Genomic DNA, 24,774 nt, shown 5'->3' with positions numbered 1-24,774 from the left:
AAGACAAGTGGAGCATGCAGACACTCATGCATGCAAACACCATCCTTCCTACAGTCTTAAGAAGACAAGTGGAGCATGCTGCCACTCATGCATGCACACACCATCCTTCCTACAGTCTGAAGAAGGAACGTGGAGCATGCAGACACTCATGCATGCACACACCATCCTTCCTACAGTCTGAAGAAGGCACGTGGAGCATGCAGACACTCATGCATGCACACACCATCCTTCCTACAGCCTTAAGAACACAAGTGGAGTATGCAGACCCACATGCTTGCACACACCGTCCTTCCTACAGTCTTAAGAAGACAAGTGGAGCATACTGCCACTCATGCATGCACACACCACCCTTCCTACAGTCTTATGAAGACAAGCGGAGCATGCAGACACTCATGCATGCACACACCATCCTTCCTACAGTCTGAAGAAGACAAGTGGAGCATGCAGACACTCATGCTTGCACACACCATCCTTTCTACAGTCTGAAGAAGACAAGTGGAGCATGCATACACTCATGCATGCACACACCATCCTTCCTACAGTCTTAAGAAGACAAGTGGAGCATGCAGACACTCATGCATGCAAACACCATCCTTCCTACAGTCTTAAGAAGACAAGTGGAGCATGCTGCCACTCATGCATGCACACACCATCCTTCCTACAGCCTTGAGAAGAGAAGTGGAGCATGCAGACACTCATGCATGCACACACCATCCTTCCTACAGTCTGAAGAAGACAAGTGGAGCATGTAGACACTCATGCATGCACACACCATCCTTCCTACAGTCTGAAGAAGACAAGTGGAGCATGCAGACCCTCATGCTTGCACACACCATCCTTCCTACAGTCTTAAGAAGACAAGTGGAGCATGCAGACACTCATGCATGCACACACCATCCTTCCTACAGTCTGAAGAAGACAAGTGGAGCATGCAGACACTCATGCATGCACGCACCATCCTGCCTACAGTCTTAAGAAGATAAGTGGAGCATGCTGCCACTCATGCATGCACACACCATCCTTCCTACAGTCTGAAGAAGGCACGTGGAGCATGCAGACACTCATGCATGCACACACCATCCTTCCTACAGTCCGAAGAAGACAAGTGGAGCATGCAGACACTCATGCTTGCACACACCATCCTTCCTACAGTCTGACAAACAGAAGTGGAGCATGCAGACACTCATGCATGCACACACCATCCTTCCTACAGTCTGAAGAAGACAAGTGGAGCATGCAGACACTCATGCTTGCACACACCATCCTTCCTACAGTCTGAAGAAGACAAGTGGAGCATGCAGACACTCATGCATGCACACACCATCCTTCCTACAGTCTTAAGAAGACAAGTGTAGCATGCAGACACTCATGCATGCACACACCATCCTTCCTACAGTCTTAAGAAGACAAGTGGAGCATGCAGACACTCATTCATGCACACACCACCCTTCCTACAGTCTTAAGAAGACAAGTGGAGCATGCAGACACTCATGCATGCAAACACCATCCTTCCTACAGTCTTAAGAAGACAAGTGGAGCATGCTGCCACTCATGCATGCACACACCATCCTTCCTACAGCCTTAAGAAGAGAAGTGGAGCATGCAGACACTCATGCATGCACACACCATCCTTCCTACAGTCTGAAGACGACAAGTGGAGCATGCTGACACTCATGCATGCACACACCGTCCTTTCTAAAGTCTGAAGAAGAGAAGAGGAGCATGCAGACACTCATGCTTGCACACACCATCCTTCCTACAGTCTGAAGAAGACAAGTGGAGCATGCAGACACTCATGCATGCACACACCATCCTTCCTACAGTCTTAAGAAGACAAGTGTAGCATGCAGACACTCATGCATGCACACACCATCCTTCCTACAGTCTTAAGAAGACAAGTGGAGCATGCAGACACTCATGCATGCACACACCACCCTTCCTACAGTCTTAAGAAGACAAGTGGAGCATGCAGACACTCATGCATGCAAACACCATCCTTCCTACAATCTTAAGAAGACAAGTGGAGCATGCTGCCACTCATGCATGCACACACCATCCTTCCTACAGCCTTAAGAAGAGAAGTGGAGCATGCAGACACTCATGCATGCACACACCATCCTTCCTACAGTCTGAAGACGACAAGTGGAGCATGCTGACACTCATGCATGCACACACCGTCCTTTCTACGGTCTGAAGAAGAGAAGAGGAGCATGCAGACACTCATGCTTGCACACACCATCCTTCCTACAGTCTGAAGAAGACAAGTGGAGCATGCAGACACTCATGCATGCACACACCATCCTTCCTACAGTCTTAAGAAGACAAGTGTAGCATGCAGACACTCATGCATGCACACACCATCCTTCCTACAGTCTTAAGAAGACAAGTGGAGCATGCAGACACTCATGCATGCACACACCACCCTTCCTACAGTCTTAAGAAGACAAGTGGAGCATGCAGACACTCATGCATGCAAACACCATCCTTCCTACAGTCTTAAGAAGACAAGTGGAGCATGCTGCCACTCATGCATGCACACACCATCCTTCCTACAGCCTTAAGAAGAGAAGTGGAGCATGCAGACACTCATGCATGCACACACCATCCTTCCTACAGTCTGAAGACGACAAGTGGAGCATGCTGACACTCATGCATGCACACACCGTCCTTTCTACGGTCTGAAGAAGAGAAGAGGAGCATGCAGACACTCATGCATGCACGCACCATCCTGCCTACAGTCTTAAGAAGATAAGTGGAGCATGCTGCCACTCATGCATGCACACACCATCCTTCCTACAGTCTGAAGAAGGCACGTGGAGCATGCAGACACTCATGCATGCACACACCATCCTTCCTACAGTCCGAAGAAGACAAGTGGAGCATGCAGACACTCATGCATGCACACACCATCCTTCCTACAGTCCGAAGAAGACAAGTGGAGCATGCAGACACTCATGCTTGCACACACCATCCTTCCTACAGTCTGACAAACAGAAGTGGAGCATGCAGACACTCATGCATGCACACACCATCCTTCCTACAGTCTGAAGAAGACAAGTGGAGCATGCTGCCACTCATGCATGCACACACCATCCTTCCTACAGCCTTAAGAAGAGAAGTGGAGCATGCAGACACTCATGCATGCACACACCATCCTTCCTACAGTCTGAAGACGACAAGTGGAGCATGCTGACACTCATGCATGCACACACCGTCCTTTCTACGGTCTGAAGAAGAGAAGAGGAGCATGCAGACACTCATGCTTGCACACACCATCCTTCCTACAGTCTGAAGAAGACAAGTGGAGCATGCAGACACTCATGCATGCACACACCATCCTTCCTACAGTCTTAAGAAGACAAGTGTAGCATGCAGACACTCATGCATGCACACACCATCCTTCCTACAGTCTTAAGAAGACAAGTGGAGCATGCAGACACTCATGCATGCACACACCACCCTTCCTACAGTCTTAAGAAGACAAGTGGAGCATGCAGACACTCATGCATGCAAACACCATCCTTCCTACAGTCTTAAGAAGACAAGTGGAGCATGCTGCCACTCATGCATGCACACACCATCCTTCCTACAGCCTTAAGAAGAGAAGTGGAGCATGCAGACACTCATGCATGCACACACCATCCTTCCTACAGTCTGAAGACGACAAGTGGAGCATGCTGACACTCATGCATGCACACACCGTCCTTTCTACGGTCTGAAGAAGAGAAGAGGAGCATGCAGACACTCATGCATGCACACACCATCCTTCCTACAGCCTTGAGAAGAGAAGTGGAGCATGCAGACACTCATGCATGCACACACCATCCTTCCTACAGTCTGAAGAAGACAAGTGGAGCATGCAGACACTCATGCATGCACACACCATCCTTTCTACAGTCTGAAGAAGACAAGTGGAGCATGCAGACCCCCATGCTTGCACACACCATCCTTCCTACAGTCTTAAGAAGACAAGTGGAGCATGCAGACACTCATGCATGCACACACCATCCTTCCTACAGTCTGAAGAAGACAAGTGGAGCATGCAGACACTCATGCATGCACGCACCATCCTGCCTACAGTCTTAAGAAGATAAGTGGAGCATGCTGCCACTCATGCATGCACACACCATCCTTCCTACAGTCTGAAGAAGGCACGTGGAGCATGCAGACACTCATGCATGCACACACCATCCTTCCTACAGTCTGACAAACAGAAGTGGAGCATGCAGACACTCATGCATGCACACACCATCCTTCCTACAGTCTGAAGAAGACAAGTGGAGCATGCAGGCACTCATGCTTGCACACACCATCCTTCCTACAGTCTGAAGAAGACAAGTGGAGCATGCAGACACTCATGCATGCACACACCATCCTTCCTACAGTCTTAAGAAGACAAGTGTAGCATGCAGACACTCATGCATGCACACACCATCCTTCCTACAGTCTTAAGAAGACAAGTGGAGCATGCAGACACTCATGCGTGCACACACCACCCTTCCTACAGTCTTAAGAAGACAAGTGGAGCATGCAGACACTCATGCATGCAAACACCATCCTTCCTATAGTCTTAAGAAGACAAGTGGAGCATGCTGCCACTCATGCATGCACACACCATCCTTCCTACAGCCTTAAGAAGAGAAGTGGAGCATGCAGACACTCATGCATGCACACACCATCCTTCCTATAGTCTGAAGACGACAAGTGGAGCATGCTGACACTCATGCATGCACACACCGTCCTTTCTACGGTCTGAAGAAGAGAAGAGGAGCATGCAGACACTCATGCATGCACACACCATCCTTCCTACAGTCTTAAGAAGACAAGTGGAGCATGCTGCCCCTCATGCTTGCACACACCATCCTTCCTACAGCCTTAAGAAGACAAGTGGAGCATGCAGACACTCATGCATGCACGCACCATCCTTCCTACAGTCTGAAGAAGACAAGTGGAGCATGCAGACACTCATGCTTGCACACACCATCATTCCTACAGTCTTAAGAAGACAAGTGGAGCATGCAGACACTCATGCATGCACACACCATCCTTCCTCCAGTCTTAAGAAGACAAGTGGAGCATGCAGACACTCATGCATGCACACACCACCCTTCCTACAGTCTTAAGAAGACAAGTGGAGCATTCAGACACTCATGCATGCACACACCATCCTTCCTACAGTCTTAAGAAGACAAGTGGAGCATGCTGCCACTCATGCATGCAAACACCACCCTTCCTACAGTCTTAAGAAGACAAGTGGAGCATGCTGCCACTCATGTTTGCACACACCATCTTTCCTACAGTCTTAAGAAGACAAGTGGTGCATGCAGACACTCATGCATGCACACACCATCCTTCCTACAGTCTGACGAAGACATGTGGAGCATGCAGACACTCATGCATGCACACACCATCCTTCCTCCAGTCTTAGGAAGACAAGTGGAGCATGCTGCCACTCATGCATGCACACGCCATCCTCCCTACAGTCTGAAGAAAACAAGTGGAGCATGGAGACACTCATGCTTGCACACACCATCCTTCCTACAGTCTTAAGAAGACAAGTGGAGCATGCTGCCACTCATGCATGCACACACCATCCTTCCTACAGCCTTAAGAAGAGAAGTGGAGCATGCAGACACTCATGCATGCACACACCATCCTTCCTACAGTCTGAAGAAGACAAGTGGAGCATGCAGACACTCATGCATGCACACACCGTCCTTTCTACAGTCTGAAGAAGAGAAGTGGAGCATGCAGACACTCATGCATTCACACACCATCCTTCCTACAGTCTTAAGAAGACAAGTGGAGCATGCTGCCACTCATGTTTGCACACACCATCCTTCCTACAGTCTTAAGAAGACAAGTGGAGCATGCAGACCCTCATGCTGGCACACACCATCCTTCCTACAGCCTTAAGAAGACAAGTGGAGCATGCAGACACTCATGCATGCACGCACCATCCTTCCTACAGTCTGAAGAAGACAAGTGGAGCATGCAGACACTCATGCTTGCACACACCATCCTTCCTACAGTCTTAAGAAGACAAGTGGAACATGCAGACACTCATGCATGCACACGCCATCCTTCCTCCAGTCTTAAGAAGACAAGTGGAGCATGCAGACACTCATGCATGCACACACCACCCTTCCTACAGTCTTAAGAAGACAAGTGGAGCATGCAGACACTCATGCATGCACATACCACCCTTCCTCCAGTCTTAAGAAGACAAGTGGAGCATGCAGACACTCATGCATGCAAACACCATCCTTTCTACAGTCTGAAGAAGACAAGTGGAGCATGCTGCCACTCATGCATGCACACACCATCCTTCCTACAGCCTTAAGAAGAGAAGTGGAGCATGCAGACACTCATGCATGCACACACCATCCTTCCTACAGTCTTAAGAAGACAAGTGGAGCATGCTGTCACTCATGTTTGCACACAACATCCTTCCTACAGTCCTAAGAAGACAAGTGGAGCATGCAGACCCTCATGCTTGCACACACCATCCTTCCTACAGCCTTAGGAAGACAAGTGGAGCATGCAGACACTCATGCATGCACACACCATCCTTCCTACAGTCTGAAGAAGACAAGTGGAGCATGCAGACACTCATGCTTGCACACACCATCCTTCCTACAGTCTTAAGAAGAGAGTGGAGCATGCAGACACTCATGCATGCACACACCACCCTTCCTACAGTCTGAAGAAGACAAGTGGAGCATGCAGACACTCATGCATGCACACACCATCCTTCCTACAGTCTTAAGAAGACAAGTGGAGCATGCTGCCACTCATGTTTGCACACACCATCCTTCCTACAGTCTGAAGAAGACAAGTGGAGCATGCAGACACTCATGCTTGCACACACCATCCTTCCTACAGTCTTAAGAAGACAAGTGGAGCATGCAGACACTCATGCATGCACACACCACCCTTCCTACAGTCTTAAGAAGACAAGTGGAGCATGCTGCCACTCATGTTTGCACACACCATCCTTCCTCCAGTCTTAAGAAGACAAGTGGAGCATGCAGAACCTCATGCATGCACACACCACCCTTCCTACAGTCTTAAGGAGACAGGTGGAGCATGCAGACACTCATGCATGCACACACCATCCTTCCTACAGTTTCAAGAAGACAAGTGGAGCATGCTGCCACTCATGCATGCAAACACCATCCTTCCTACAGTCTTAAGAAGACAAGTGGAGCATTCTGCCACTCATGCATGCACACACCATCCTTCCTACAGCCTTAAGAAGAGAAGTGGAGCATGCAGACACTCATGCATGCATACACCATCCTTCGTACAGTCTGCAGGAGACAAATGGTGCATGCAGACACTCATGTTTGCACACACCGTCCTTCCTACAGTCTGAAGAAGAGAAGTGGAACATGCAGACACTCATGCATGCACACACCATCCTTCCTACAGCCTTAGAAAGAGAAGTGGAGCATGCAGACACTCATGCATGCACACACCATCCTTCCTACAGTCTTAAGAAGACAAGTGGAGCATGCTGCCACTCATGCATGCAAACACCATCCTTCCTACAGTCTTAAGAAAACAAGTGGAGCATGCTGCCACTCATGCATGCACACACCATCCTTCCTACAGCCTTAAGAAGAGATGTGGAGCATGCAGACACTCATGTATGCACACACCGTCCTTCCTACAGTCTTAAGAAGAGAAGTGGAGCATGCAGACACACATGTATGCACACACCGTCCTTCCTACAGTCTGACGAAGAGAAGTGGAGCATGCTGCCACTCATGCATGCACACACCATCCTTCCTACAGTCTGAAGAAGACAAGTGGAGCATGCAGACACTCATGCATGCACACACCGTCCTTCCTACAGTCTGAAGAAGAGAAGTGGAGCATGCAGACACTCATGCATGCACACACCATCCTTCCTACAGCCTTAAGAAGACAAGTGGAGCATGCGCACACCATCCTTCCTACAGTCTTAAGAAGAGAAGTGGAGCATGCAGACACTCATGCATGCACACACCACGCTTCCTACAGTCTTAAGAAGACAAGTGGAGCATGCTGCCACTCATGTTTGCACACACCATCTTTCCTACAGTCTTAAGAAGACAAGTGGTGCATGCAGACACTCATGCATGCACACACCATCCTTCCTACAGTCTGACGAAGACATGTGGAGCATGCAGACACTCATGCATGCACACACCATCCTTCCTACAGTCTGACGAAGACATGTGGAGCATGCAGACACTCATGCATGCACACACCATCCTTCCTCCAGTCTTAGGAAGACAAGTGGAGCATGCTGCCACTCATGCATGCACACGCCATCCTCCCTACAGTCTGAAGAAAACAAGTGGAGCATGGAGACACTCATGCTTGCACACACCATCCTTCCTACAGTCTTAAGAAGACAAGTGGAGCATGCTGCCACTCATGCATGCACACACCATCCTTCCTACAGCCTTAAGAAGAGAAGTGGAGCATGCAGACACTCATGCAAGCACACACCATCCTTCCTACAGTCTGAAGAAGACAAGTGGAGCATGCAGACACTCATGCATGCACACACCGTCCTTTCTACAGTCTGAAGAAGAGAAGTGGAGCATGCAGACACTCATGCATTCACACACCATCCTTCCTACAGTCTTAAGAAGACAAGTGGAGCATGCTGCCACTCATGTTTGCACACACCATCCTTCCTACAGTCTTAAGAAGACAAGTGGAGCATGCAGACCCTCATGCTGGCACACACCATCCTTCCTACAGCCTTAAGAAGACAAGTGGAGCATGCAGACACTCATGCATGCACGCACCATCCTTCCTACAGTCTGAAGAAGACAAGTGGAGCATGCAGACACTCATGCTTGCACACACCATCCTTCCTACAGTCTTAAGAAGACAAGTGGAACATGCAGACACTCATGCATGCACACACCATCCTTCCTCCAGTCTTAAGAAGACAAGTGGAGCATGCAGACACTCATGCATGCACACACCACCCTTCCTACAGTCTTAAGAAGACAAGTGGAGCATGCAGACACTCATGCATGCACATACCACCCTTCCTCCAGTCTTAAGAAGACAAGTGGAGCATGCAGACACTCATGCATGCAAACACCATCCTTTCTACAGTCTGAAGAAGACAAGTGGAGCATGCTGCCACTCATGCATGCACACACCATCCTTCCTACAGCCTTAAGAAGAGAAGTGGAGCATGCAGACACTCATGCATGCACACACCATCTTTCCTACAGTCTTAAGAAGACAAGTGGAGCATGCTGCCACTCATGTTTGCACACAACATCCTTCCTACAGTCCTAAGAAGACAAGTGGAGCATGCAGACCCTCATGCTTGCACACACCATCCTTCCTACAGCCTTAAGAAGACAAGTGGAGCATGCAGACACTCATGCATGCACACACCATCCTTCCTACAGTCTGAAGAAGACAAGTGGAGCATGCAGACACTCATGCTTGCACACACCATCCTTCCTACAGTCTTAAGAAGACAAGTGGAGCATGCAGACACTCATGCATGCACACAGCACCCTTCCTACAGTCTGAAGAAGACAAGTGGAGCATGCAGACACTCATGCATGCACACACCATCCTTCCTACAGTCTTAAGAAGACAAGTGGAGCATGCTGCCACTCATGTTTGCACACACCATCCTTCCTACAGTCTGAAGAAGACAAGTGGAGCATGCAGACACTCATGCTTGCACACACCATCCTTCCTACAGTCTTAAGAAGACAAGTGGAGCATGCAGACACTCATGCATGCACACACCACCCTTCCTACAGTCTTAAGAAGACAAGTGGAGCATGCTGCCACTCATGTTTGCACACACCATCCTTCCTCCAGTCTTAAGAAGACAAGTGGAGCATGCAGAACCTCATGCATGCACACACCACCCTTCCTACAGTCTTAAGGAGACAGGTGGAGCATGCAGACACTCATGCTTGCACACACCATCCTTCCTACAGTCTTAAGAAGACAAGTGGAGCATGCAGACACTCATGCATGCACACACCACCCTTCCTACAGTCTTAAGAAGACAAGTGGAGCATGCTGCCACTCATGTTTGCACACACCATCCTTCCTCCAGTCTTAAGAAGACAAGTGGAGCATGCAGAACCTCATGCATGCACACACCACCCTTCCTACAGTCTTAAGGAGACAGGTGGAGCATGCAGACACTCATGCATGCACACACCATCCTTCCTACAGTTTCAAGAAGACAAGTGGAGCATGCTGCCACTCATGCATGCACACACCATCCTTCCTACAGTCTTAAGAAGACAAGTGTAGCATGCAGACACTCATGCATGCACACACCATCCTTCCTACAGTCTTAAGAAGACAAGTGGAGCATGCAGACACTCATGCGTGCACACACCACCCTTCCTACAGTCTTAAGAAGACAAGTGGAGCATGCAGACACTCATGCATGCAAACACCATCCTTCCTATAGTCTTAAGAAGACAAGTGGAGCATGCTGCCACTCATGCATGCACACACCATCCTTCCTACAGCCTTAAGAAGAGAAGTGGAGCATGCAGACACTCATGCATGCACACACCATCCTTCCTATAGTCTGAAGACGACAAGTGGAGCATGCTGACACTCATGCATGCACACACCGTCCTTTCTACGGTCTGAAGAAGAGAAGAGGAGCATGCAGACACTCATGCATGCACACACCATCCTTCCTACAGTCTTAAGAAGACAAGTGGAGCATGCTGCCCCTCATGCTTGCACACACCATCCTTCCTACAGCCTTAAGAAGACAAGTGGAGCATGCAGACACTCATGCATGCACGCACCATCCTTCCTACAGTCTGAAGAAGACAAGTGGAGCATGCAGACACTCATGCTTGCACACACCATCATTCCTACAGTCTTAAGAAGACAAGTGGAGCATGCAGACACTCATGCATGCACACACCATCCTTCCTCCTGTCTTAAGAAGACAAGTGGAGCATGCAGACACTCATGCATGCACACACCACCCTTCCTACAGTCTTAAGAAGACAAGTGGAGCATTCAGACACTCATGCATGCACACACCATCCTTCCTACAGTCTTAAGAAGACAAGTGGAGCATGCTGCCACTCATGCATGCAAACACCACCCTTCCTACAGTCTTAAGAAGACAAGTGGAGCATGCTGCCACTCATGTTTGCACACACCATCTTTCCTACAGTCTTAAGAAGACAAGTGGTGCATGCAGACACTCATGCATGCACACACCATCCTTCCTACAGTCTGACGAAGACATGTGGAGCATGCAGACACTCATGCATGCACACACCATCCTTCCTCCAGTCTTAGGAAGACAAGTGGAGCATGCTGCCACTCATGCATGCACACGCCATCCTCCCTACAGTCTGAAGAAAACAAGTGGAGCATGGAGACACTCATGCTTGCACACACCATCCTTCCTACAGTCTTAAGAAGACAAGTGGAGCATGCTGCCACTCATGCATGCACACACCATCCTTCCTACAGCCTTAAGAAGAGAAGTGGAGCATGCAGACACTCATGCATGCACACACCATCCTTCCTACAGTCTGAAGAAGACAAGTGGAGCATGCAGACACTCATGCATGCACACACCGTCCTTTCTACAGTCTGAAGAAGAGAAGTGGAGCATGCAGACACTCATGCATTCACACACCATCCTTCCTACAGTCTTAAGAAGACAAGTGGAGCATGCTGCCACTCATGTTTGCACACACCATCCTTCCTACAGTCTTAAGAAGACAAGTGGAGCATGCAGACCCTCATGCTGGCACACACCATCCTTCCTACAGCCTTAAGAAGACAAGTGGAGCATGCAGACACTCATGCATGCACGCACCATCCTTCCTACAGTCTGAAGAAGACAAGTGGAGCATGCAGACACTCATGCTTGCACACACCATCCTTCCTACAGTCTTAAGAAGACAAGTGGAACATGCAGACACTCATGCATGCACACGCCATCCTTCCTCCAGTCTTAAGAAGACAAGTGGAGCATGCAGACACTCATGCATGCACACACCACCCTTCCTACAGTCTTAAGAAGACAAGTGGAGCATGCAGACACTCATGCATGCACATACCACCCTTCCTCCAGTCTTAAGAAGACAAGTGGAGCATGCAGACACTCATGCATGCAAACACCATCCTTTCTACAGTCTGAAGAAGACAAGTGGAGCATGCTGCCACTCATGCATGCACACACCATCCTTCCTACAGCCTTAAGAAGAGAAGTGGAGCATGCAGACACTCATGCATGCACACACCATCCTTCCTACAGTCTTAAGAAGACAAGTGGAGCATGCTGTCACTCATGTTTGCACACAACATCCTTCCTACAGTCCTAAGAAGACAAGTGGAGCATGCAGACCCTCATGCTTGCACACACCATCCTTCCTACAGCCTTAGGAAGACAAGTGGAGCATGCAGACACTCATGCATGCACACACCATCCTTCCTACAGTCTGAAGAAGACAAGTGGAGCATGCAGACACTCATGCTTGCACACACCATCCTTCCTACAGTCTTAAGAAGAGAGTGGAGCATGCAGACACTCATGCATGCACACACCACCCTTCCTACAGTCTGAAGAAGACAAGTGGAGCATGCAGACACTCATGCATGCACACACCATCCTTCCTACAGTCTTAAGAAGACAAGTGGAGCATGCTGCCACTCATGTTTGCACACACCATCCTTCCTACAGTCTGAAGAAGACAAGTGGAGCATGCAGACACTCATGCTTGCACACACCATCCTTCCTACAGTCTTAAGAAGACAAGTGGAGCATGCAGACACTCATGCATGCACACACCACCCTTCCTACAGTCTTAAGAAGACAAGTGGAGCATGCTGCCACTCATGTTTGCACACACCATCCTTCCTCCAGTCTTAAGAAGACAAGTGGAGCATGCAGAACCTCATGCATGCACACACCACCCTTCCTACAGTCTTAAGGAGACAGGTGGAGCATGCAGACACTCATGCATGCACACACCATCCTTCCTACAGTTTCAAGAAGACAAGTGGAGCATGCTGCCACTCATGCATGCAAACACCATCCTTCCTACAGTCTTAAGAAGACAAGTGGAGCATTCTGCCACTCATGCATGCACACACCATCCTTCCTACAGCCTTAAGAAGAGAAGTGGAGCATGCAGACACTCATGCATGCATACACCATCCTTCGTACAGTCTGCAGGAGACAAATGGTGCATGCAGACACTCATGTTTGCACACACCGTCCTTCCTACAGTCTGAAGAAGAGAAGTGGAGCATGCAGACACTCATGCATGCACACACCATCCTTCCTACAGCCTTAGAAAGAGAAGTGGAGCATGCAGACACTCATGCATGCACACACCATCCTTCCTACAGTCTTAAGAAGACAAGTGGAGCATGCTGCCACTCATGCATGCAAACACCATCCTTCCTACAGTCTTAAGAAAACAAGTGGAGCATGCTGCCACTCATGCATGCACACACCATCCTTCCTACAGCCTTAAGAAGAGATGTGGAGCATGCAGACACTCATGTATGCACACACCGTCCTTCCTACAGTCTTAAGAAGAGAAGTGGAGCATGCAGACACACATGTATGCACACACCGTCCTTCCTACAGTCTGACGAAGAGAAGTGGAGCATGCTGCCACTCATGCATGCACACACCATCCTTCCTACAGTCTGAAGAAGACAAGTGGAGCATGCAGACACTCATGCATGCACACACCGTCCTTCCTACAGTCTGAAGAAGAGAAGTGGAGCATGCAGACACTCATGCATGCACACACCATCCTTCCTACAGCCTTAAGAAGACAAGTGGAGCATGCGCACACCATCCTTCCTACAGTCTTAAGAAGAGAAGTGGAGCATGCAGACACTCATGCATGCACACACCACGCTTCCTACAGTCTTAAGAAGACAAGTGGAGCATGCTGCCACTCATGTTTGCACACACCATCTTTCCTACAGTCTTAAGAAGACAAGTGGTGCATGCAGACACTCATGCATGCACACACCATCCTTCCTACAGTCTGACGAAGACATGTGGAGCATGCAGACACTCATGCATGCACACACCATCCTTCCTACAGTCTGACGAAGACATGTGGAGCATGCAGACACTCATGCATGCACACACCATCCTTCCTCCAGTCTTAGGAAGACAAGTGGAGCATGCTGCCACTCATGCATGCACACGCCATCCTCCCTACAGTCTGAAGAAAACAAGTGGAGCATGGAGACACTCATGCTTGCACACACCATCCTTCCTACAGTCTTAAGAAGACAAGTGGAGCATGCTGCCACTCATGCATGCACACACCATCCTTCCTACAGCCTTAAGAAGAGAAGTGGAGCATGCAGACACTCATGCAAGCACACACCATCCTTCCTACAGTCTGAAGAAGACAAGTGGAGCATGCAGACACTCATGCATGCACACACCGTCCTTTCTACAGTCTGAAGAAGAGAAGTGGAGCATGCAGACACTCATGCATTCACACACCATCCTTCCTACAGTCTTAAGAAGACAAGTGGAGCATGCTGCCACTCATGTTTGCACACACCATCCTTCCTACAGTCTTAAGAAGACAAGTGGAGCATGCAGACCCTCATGCTGGCACACACCATCCTTCCTACAGCCTTAAGAAGACAAGTGGAGCATGCAGACACTCATGCATGCACGCACCATCCTTCCTACAGTCTGAAGAAGACAAGTGGAGCATGCAGACACTCATGCTTGCACACACCATCCTTCCTACAGTCTTAAGAAGACAAGTGGAACATGCAGACACTCATGCATGCACACACCATCCTTCCTCCAGTCTTAAGAAGACAAGTGGAGCATGCAGACACTCATGCATGCACACACCACCCTTCCTACAGTCTTAAGAAGACAAGTGGAGCATGCAGACACTCATGCATGCACATACCACCCTTCCTCCAGTCTTAAGAAGACAAGTGGAGCATGCAGACACTCATGCATGCAAACACCATCCTTTCTACAGTCTGAAGAAGACAAGTGGAGCATGCTGCCACTCATGCATGCACACACCATCCTTCCTACAGCCTTAAGAAGAGAAGTGGAGCATGCAGACACTCATGCATGCACACACCATCCTTCCTACAGTCTTAAGAAGACAAGTGGAGCATGCTGCCACTCATGTTTGCACACAACATCCTTCCTACAGTCCTAAGAAGACAAGTGGAGCATGCAGACCCTCATGCTTGCACACACCATCCTTCCTACAGCCTTAAGAAGACAAGTGGAGCATGCAGACACTCATGCATGCACACACCATCCTTCCTACAGTCTGAAGAAGACAAGTGGAGCATGCAGACACTCATGCTTGCACACACCATCCTTCCTACAGTCTTAAGAAGACAAGTGGAGCATGCAGACACTCATGCATGCACACAGCACCCTTCCTACAGTCTGAAGAAGACAAGTGGAGCATGCAGACACTCATGCATGCACACACCATCCTTCCTACAGTCTTAAGAAGACAAGTGGAGCATGCTGCCACTCATGTTTGCACACACCATCCTTCCTACAGTCTGAAGAAGACAAGTGGAGCATGCAGACACTCATGCTTGCACACACCATCCTTCCTACAGTCTTAAGAAGACAAGTGGAGCATGCAGACACTCATGCATGCACACACCACCCTTCCTACAGTCTTAAGAAGACAAGTGGAGCATGCTGCCACTCATGTTTGCACACACCATCCTTCCTCCAGTCTTAAGAAGACAAGTGGAGCATGCAGAACCTCATGCATGCACACACCACCCTTCCTACAGTCTTAAGGAGACAGGTGGAGCATGCAGACACTCATGCATGCACACACCATCCTTCCTACAGTTTCAAGAAGACAAGTGGAGCATGCTGCCACTCATGCATGCAAACACCATCCTTCCTACAGTCTTAAGAAGACAAGTGGAGCATTCTGCCACTCATGCATGCACACACCATCCTTCCTACAGCCTTAAGAAGAGAAGTGGAGCATGCAGACACTCATGCATGCATACACCATCCTTCGTACAGTCTGCAGGAGACAAATGGAGCATGCAGACACTCATGTTTGCACACACCGTCCTTCCTACAGTCTGAAGAAGAGAAGTGGAGCATGCAGACACTCATGCATGCACACACCATCCTTCCTACAGCCTTAGAAAGAGAAGTGGAGCATGCAGACACTCATGCATGCACACACCATCCTTCCTACAGTCTTAAGAAGACAAGTGGAGCATGCTGGCACTCATGCATGCAAACACCATCCTTCCTACAGCCTTAAGAAGAGATGTGGAGCATGCAGACACTCATGTATGCACACACCGTCCTTCCTACAGTCTTAAGAAGAGAAGTGGAGCATGCAGACACACATGTATGCACACACCGTCCTTCCTACAGTCTGACGAAGAGAAGTGGAGCATGCTGCCACTCATGCATGCACACACCATCCTTCCTACAGTCTGAAGAAGACAAGTGGAGCATGCAGACACTCATGCATGCACACACCGTCCTTCCTACAGTCTGAAGAAGAGAAGTGGAGCATGCAGACACTCATGCATGCACACACCATCCTTCCTACAGCCTTAAGAAGACAAGTGGAGCATGCGCACACCATCCTTCCTACAGTCTTAAGAAGAGAAGTGGAGCATGCAGACACTCATGCATGCACACACCATCCTTCCTACAGTCTTAAGAAGACAAGTGGAGCATGCACACTCATGCATTCACACACCATCCTTCCTACAGTCTTAAGATGAATAGTGGAGCATGCTGCCACTCATGCATGCACACACCATCCTTCCTACAGTCTGAAGAAGAGAAGTGGAGCATGCAGACATTCATGCATGCACACACCATCCTTCCTACAGTCTTAAGAAGACAAGTGGAGCATGCAGACACTCATGCATGCACACACCATCCTTCCTACAGTCTTAAGAAGAGAGGTGGAGCATGCAGACACTCATGCATGCACACACCATCCTTCCTACAGGCTTACGAAGAGAAGTGGAGCATGCAGACACTCATGCATGCACACACCATCCTTCCTACAGTCTTAAGAAGACAAGTGGAGCATGCAGACACTCATGCATGCACACACCGTCCTTTCTACAGTCTGAAGAAGAGATGTGGAGCATGCAGACACTCATGCATGCACACACCATCCTTCCTACAGCCTTAAGAAGACAAGTGGAGCCTTCTGCCACTCATGCATGCACACACCATCCTTCCTACAGCCTTAAGAAGAGATGTGGAGCATGCTGCCACTCATGCATGCACACACCATCCTTCCTACAGTCTGAAGAAGACAAGTGGAGCATGCAGACACTCATGCATGCACACACCATCCTTCCTCCAGTCTTAAGAAGACAATCGGAGCATGCAGACACTTATGCATGCACACACCATCCTTCCTACAGTCTGAAGAAGACAAGTGGAGCATGCAGACACTCATGCATGCACACACCATCCTTCCTACAGTCTGAAGAAGACAAGCGGAGCATGCAGACACTCATGCATGCACACACCATCCTTCCTCCAGTCTGAAGAAGACAAGTGGAGCCTGCAGACACTCATGCATGCACACACCATCCTTCCTACAGTCTGAAGAAGAGAAGTGGAGCATGCAGACACTCATGCATGCACACACCATCCTTCCTACAGTCTGAAGAAGACAAGTGGAGTATGCAGACACTCATGCATGCACACACCATCCTTCCTACAGTCTGAAGAAGACAAGTGGAGCATGCTGCCACTCATGCATGCACACACCACCCTTCCTACAGTCTTAAGAAGACAAGTGGAGCATGCAGACACTCATGCATGCACTCACCTTCCTTCCTACAGTCTTAAGAAGACAAGTGGAGCATGCAGACACTCATGCATGCACACACCATCCTTCCTACAGTCTTAAGAAGACAAGTGGAGCATGCTGCCACTCATGCATGCACACACCACCCTTCCTACAGTCTTAAGAAGATAAGTGGAGCATGCAGACACTCATGCATGCACACACCATCCTTCCTACAGTCTGACGAAGAGAAGTGGAGCATGCTGCCACTCATGCATGCACACACCATCCTTCCTACAGTCTTAAGAAGACAAGTGGAGCATGCTGCCACTCATGCATGCACACACCACCCTTCCTACAGTCTTAAGAAGACAAGTGGAGCATGCAGACACTCATGCATGCACAAACCATCCTTCCTACAGTCTTAAGAAGACAAGTGGAGCATGCTGCCACTCATGCATGCACACGCCATCCTCCCTACAGTCTTAAGAAGACAAGTGGAGCATGCAGACACTCATGCATGCACACACCATCCTTCCTACAGTCTGACGAAGAGAAGTGGAGCATGCTGCCACTCATGCATGCACACACCACCCTTCCTACAGTCTTAAGAAGACAAGTGGAGCATGCAGACACTCATGCATGTACACACCATCCTTCCTACAGTCTGAAGAAGACAAGCGGAGCATGCAGACACTCATGCATGCACACACCATCCTTCCTACAGTCTGAAGAAGACAAGCGGAGCATGCAGACACTCATGCATGCCCACACCATCCTTCCTACAGTCTGAAGAAGACAAGTGGAGCATGCAGACACTCATGCATGCACACACCATCCTTCCTACAGTCTGAAGAAGACAAGTGGAGCATGCAGACACTCATGCATGCACACACCATCCTTCCTCCAGTCTGAAGAAGACAAGTGGAGCATGCAGACACTCATGCATGCACTCACCATCCTTCCTACAGTCTTAAGAAGACAAGTGGAGCATGCAGACACTCATGCATGCACTCACCATCCTTCCTACAGTCTTAAGAAGACAAGTGTAGCATGCAGACACTCATGCATGCACACACCATCCTTCCTACAGTCTTAAGAAGACAAGTGGAGCATGCAGACACTCATGCATGCACACACCATCCTTCCTACAGTCTTAAGAAGACAAGTGGAGCATGCTGCCACTCATGCATGCACACACCACCCTTCCTACAGTCTTAAGAAGACGAGTGGAGCATGCAGACACTCATGCATGCACACACCGTCCTTCCTACAGTCTGAAGAAGAGAAGTGGAGCATGCAGACACTCATGCATGCACACACCATCCTTCCTATAGTCTGAAGAAGAGAAGTGGAGCATGCAGACACTCATGCATGCACACACCATCCTTCCTACAGTCTGAAGAAGACAAGTGGAGTATGCAGACACTCATGCTTACACACACCATCCTTCCTACAGTCTGAAGAAGACAAGTGGAGCATGCTGCAACTCATGCTTGCACACACCATCCTTCCTACAGTCTTAAGAAAACAAGTGGAGCATGCAGACACTCATGCATGCACACACCATCCTTCCTCCAGTCTGAAGAAGGCAAGTGGAGCATGCTGCCACTCATGCATGCACACACCATCCTTCCTACAGCATTAAGAAGACAAGTGGAGCATGCAGACACTCATGCATGCACTCACCATCCTTCCTACATTCTTAAGAAGACAAGTGGAGCATGCAGACACTCATGCATGCACACACCATCCTTCCTACAGTCTTAAGAAGACAAGTGGAGCATGCTGCCACTCATGCATGCACACACCACCCTTCCTACAGTCTTAAGAAGATAAGTGGAGCATGCAGACACTCATGCATGCACACACCATCCTTCCTACAGTCTGACGAAGAGAAGTGGAGCATGCTGCCACTCATGCATGCACACACCATCCTTCCTACAGTCTTAAGAAGACAAATGGAGCATGCTGCCACTCATGCATGCACACACCACCCTTCCTACAGTCTTAAGAAGACAAGTGGAGCATGCAGACACTCATGCATGCACAAACCATCCTTCCTACAGTCTTAAGAAGACAAGTGGAGCATGCTGCCACTCATGCATGCACACGCCATCCTCCCTACAGTCTTAAGAAGACAAGTGGAGCATGCAGACACTCATGCATGCACACACCATCCTTCCTACAGTCTGACGAAGAGAAGTGGAGCATGCTGCCACTCATGCATGCACACACCACCCTTCCTACAGTCTTAAGAAGACAAGTGGAGCATGCAGACACTCATGCATGTACACACCATCCTTCCTACAGTCTGAAGAAGACAAGCGGAGCATGTAGACACTCATGCATGCACACACCATCCTTCCTACAGTCTGAAGAAGACAAGCGGAGCATGCAGACACTCATGCATGCCCACGCCATCCTTCCTACAGTCTGAAGAAGACAAGTGGAGCATGCAGACACTCATGCATGCACACACCATCCTTCCTACAGTCTGAAGAAGACAAGTGGAGCATGCAGACACTCATGCATGCACACACCATCCTTCCTCCAGTCTGAAGAAGACAAGTGGAGCATGCAGACACTCATGCATGCACTCACCATCCTTCCTACAGTCTTAAGAAGACAAGTGGAGCATGCAGACACTCATGCATGCACTCACCATCCTTCCTACAGTCTTAAGAAGACAAGTGTAGCATGCAGACACTCATGCATGCACACACCATCCTTCCTACAGTCTTAAGAAGACAAGTGGAGCATGCAGACACTCATGCATGCACACACCATCCTTCCTACAGTCTTAAGAAGACAAGTGGAGCATGCTGCCACTCATGCATGCACACACCACCCTTCCTTCAGTCTTAAGAAGACAAGCGGAGCATGCAGACACTCATGCATGCACACACCGTCCTTCCTACAGTCTGAAGAAGAGAAGTGGAGCATGCAGACACTCATGCATGCACACACCATCCTTCCTACAGTCTGAAGAAGAGAAGTGGAGCATGCAGACACTCATGCATGCACACACCATCCTTCCTACAGTCTGAAGAAGACAAGTGAAGTATGCAGACACTCATGCTTGCACACACCATCCTTCCTACAGTCTGAAGAAGACAAGTGGAGCATGCTGCCACTCATGCTTGCACACACCATCCTTCCTACAGTCTTAAGAAAACAAGTGGAGCATGCAGACACTCATGCATGCACACACCATCCTTCCTACAGTCTTAGGAAGACAAGTGGAGCATCTTGTCACTCATGCATGCACACACCATCCTTCCTATAGTCTTAAGAAGACAAGTGGAGCATGCTGCCACTCATGCATGCAAACACCATCCTTCCTCCAGTCTTAAGAAGACAAGTGGAGCATGCGCACTCATGCTTGCACACACCATCCTTCCTACAGTCTGAAGAAGACAAGTGGAGCATGCAGACACTCATGCATGCACACACCATCCTTCATACAGACTTAAGAAGACAAGTGGAGCACACAGACACACATACTTGGACATGTGTACTTAATAAACGTGTATTGATGGACGGGGCAGCAGACTTTGTTCCAGTACTGTGGTAAAAAGCAGTGCAAAGTGCTTTAATTTTCTCTTTAGGCTGTAAATACCCTTCGTAGTTTACTCAAAAGCAGTGCAGTTTGCACACCTTTCTCACTATAGTTAGAAGCAGTGCAGTTCCCACAGTTCTGTGCAGTAAAAAGCACTGCAGGTTGCACAGATTTCTTTCAGTGCAGCACCCAGCAGTGCAGTGTGCACAGATGTCTTTCAGTGCAGCACCCAGCAGTGCAGTGTGCACAGATTTCTTGCAGTGCAGCACCCAGCAGTGCAGTGTGCACAGATGTCTTGCAGTGCAGCACCCAGCACCGCAGTGTGCCCAGATTTCCTGCAGTGCAGCACCCAGCAGTGCAGTGTGCCCAGATGTCCTGCAGTGCAGCACCCATCAGTGCAGTGTGCACAGATTTCTTGCAGTGCAGCACCCAGCAGTGCAGTGTGCATAGATGTCTTGCAGTGCAGCACCCTGCACTGCATTGTGCCCAGATGTCCTGCAGTGCAGCACCCAGCAGTGCAGTGTGCCCAGATTTCCTGCAGTGCAGCACCCAGCAGTGCAGTGTGCACAGATGTCTTGCAGTGCAGCACCCAGCAGTGCAGTGTGCATAGATTTCCTGCAGTGCAGCACCCAGCAGTGTGGTGTGCACAGATTTCCTGCAGTGCAGCACCCAGCAGTGCGGTGTGTACAGATTTCCTGCAGCGCAGCACCCAGCAGTGCAGTGTGCCCAGATTTCCTGCAGTGCAGCACCCAGCAGTGCAGTGTGCCCAGATTTCCTGCAGTGCAGCACCCAGCAGTACAGTGTGCACAGATTTCTTGCAGTGCAGTGTGCACAGATGTTTTGTTGTGCAGCACCCAGCACTGCAGTGTGCCCAGATTTCCTGCAGTGCAGCACCCAGCAGTGCGGTGTGCACAGATTTCCTGCAGTGCAGCCCCCAGCAGTGCAGTGTGCACAGATTTCCTGCAGTGCAGCACCCAGCAGTGTGATGTGCACAGATTCCCTGCAGTGCAGCACCCAGCAGTGCAGTGTGCATAGATTTCCTGCAGTGCAGCACCCAGCAGTGCGGTGTGCACAGATTTCCTGCAGTGCAGCACCAAGCAGTGCGGTGTGCACAGATTTCCTGCAGTGCAGCACCCAGTACTGCAGTGTGCCCAGATTTCCTGCAGTGCAGCACCCAGCAGTGCAGTGTGCCCAGATTTCCTGCAGTGCAGCACCCAGCAGTGCAGTGTACACAGATTTCCTGCAGTGCAGCCCCCAGCAGTGCAGTGTGCACAGATTTCCTGTAGTGGAGCACCCAGCAGTGCAGTGTGCCCAGATTTCCTGCAGTGCAGCACCCAGCAGTGCAGTGTGCACAGATGTCTTGCTGTGCAGCACCCAGCACTGCAGTGTGCCCGAATTTCCTGCAGTGCAGCACCCAGCAGTGCGGTGTACACAGATTTCCTGCAGTGCAGCCCCCAGCAGTGCAGTGTGCACAGATTTCCTGTAGTGGAGCACCCAGCAGTGCAGTGTGCCCAGATTTCCTGCAGTGCAGCACCCAGCAGTGCAGTGTGCACAGATGTCTTGCTGTGCAGCACCCAGCAGTGCGGTGTGCAGATTTCCTGCAGTGCAGTGTGCACAGATGTCTTGCAGTGCAGCACCCAGCAGTGCGGTGTGCACAGATTTCCTGCAGTGCAGCACCCAGCAGTGCAGTGTTCACATATTTCTTGCAGTGCAGCACCCAGCAGTGCATTGTGCACAGATTTCTTGCAGTGCAGCACCCAGCAGTGCGGTGTGCACAGATTTCCTGCAGTGCAGCACCCAGCAGTGCGGTGTACACAGATTTCCTGCACTGCAGCACCCAGCAGTGCGGTGTGCCCAGATTTCCTGCACTGCAGCACCCAGCAGTGCGGTGTGCCCAGATTTCCTGCACTGCAGCACCCAGCAGTGCGGTGTGCACAGATTTCTTGCAGTGCAGCACTCAGCAGTGTGGTGTGCACAGATTTCCTGCAGTGCAGCACCCAGCAGTGCAGTGTGCACAGATTTCAGTAAAAACCATTGCAGTTCACACAGATTCATCGTCCTCGTCTGCATTAAAAAACACTGCACTGATTACCGGTGCCTAAAGAATCCCTTTTAAATCTCTCTGTATTGGGCACTGGGCCGATTATAAGGTATGTAAATCGATCAATCAATCAGGGTTTTTTGAGAGTGCAGTACTCACCCGTGAGGGTCTCGAGTCGCGCGAGGAGGGTTGCGAGCAAGTTGGTTGGTCATTGGCGCCAAGGGCAGTGCCCTAACGGTGGAGCTGCGCGGGGGGGAGAGGAGTGACTCCGACCAGGAAGTCAGAGGTCCAGAGTATTTGTGCAAAAAGTCCTCTAGTGCCGCACTGGTGGTCTGCTGCGGTCTGCAGAAGCTAGTCTTCAGACTCTCCTGGGGTGGGGGAGGGCATTCGTGGTGCATGGGGTGCATCTCTGGGACAGTTTGCCTGTCCGCGGACCTTGGACAGTTTAGGAGGTTGCTATAAACCTGCTTGCTTACTCTGGAAGTGTTGGCAGGAGGAATGACTTTCAGCACCCTGTGCCTTTTTCAGGCAATAGAGCTTTAGAAATGAATTATAATAATAATAATGATTAGTGTAGTAAATGCCAGTGAAGTGTGCACTGATTATTCAGAGTGTAGTAAAAATCCCTGGAGTGTGCACAGACTTCTCGTAGGATAGTGAACAGAAATGCAGTTCACACAGTTATTCTCAAAGTGTTGTAAACTGCCGTACAGTGTGCAAGGATTCCTCACAGTGCAGTAATATGCAGTGCAGTGCACAGATCCCTCATAGTGCAGTAAAACGCAGAATAGTGTGCATAGACTCCTCATAGTGCAGTAAGATGCAGCGCACAGACCTCTCATTGTGTAGTAAGATGCAATGCACAGATGCCGACTTCTCACAGTGCAGTAAGATGAAGGGCAGTGTGCCCATACTCCTCAGAGTGCAGTAAGATGCAGTGCACAGATCCCGTCTTTAACACAAATGATGCCCAAAACACCCCCAGGGCGGAAGGAAAGCCCCCCAGAGCCCCCCGGATAGAAGAGCCCAGCTCAGCAACAGGGCCCCCGGATAGAAGAGTCCAGCTCAGCATCCGTATCACGCATCAGGCGTTAGACTAACACATTTCAGTGTGGTGGTCTGCATCACCGCACTGAAATGCATTGTCGCTCATAATAGCCCTAGTAATCATACACCACTGAGCAGTATTGAAACTAAAGATGAAGGGAGGAGTAGCAGCGCGCCCTGCACTCTGCTCCCAGGGCCGGCTCAGAGTCTACAGCTATAGCTGCTACTCTGTTACCGTATAACATGAATGATGTACACGAAGATTTGCCACCGGCAGCGCAATTTGTTACATTAATGCTTCTGTG

This window comes from Lissotriton vulgaris, chromosome 1_1 (assembly GCF_964263255.1).
Source record: "Lissotriton vulgaris chromosome 1_1, aLisVul1.2, whole genome shotgun sequence".
Classification (NCBI taxonomy): domain Eukaryota; kingdom Metazoa; phylum Chordata; class Amphibia; order Caudata; family Salamandridae; genus Lissotriton; species Lissotriton vulgaris.
This window is presented reverse-complemented; position numbering follows the sequence as displayed.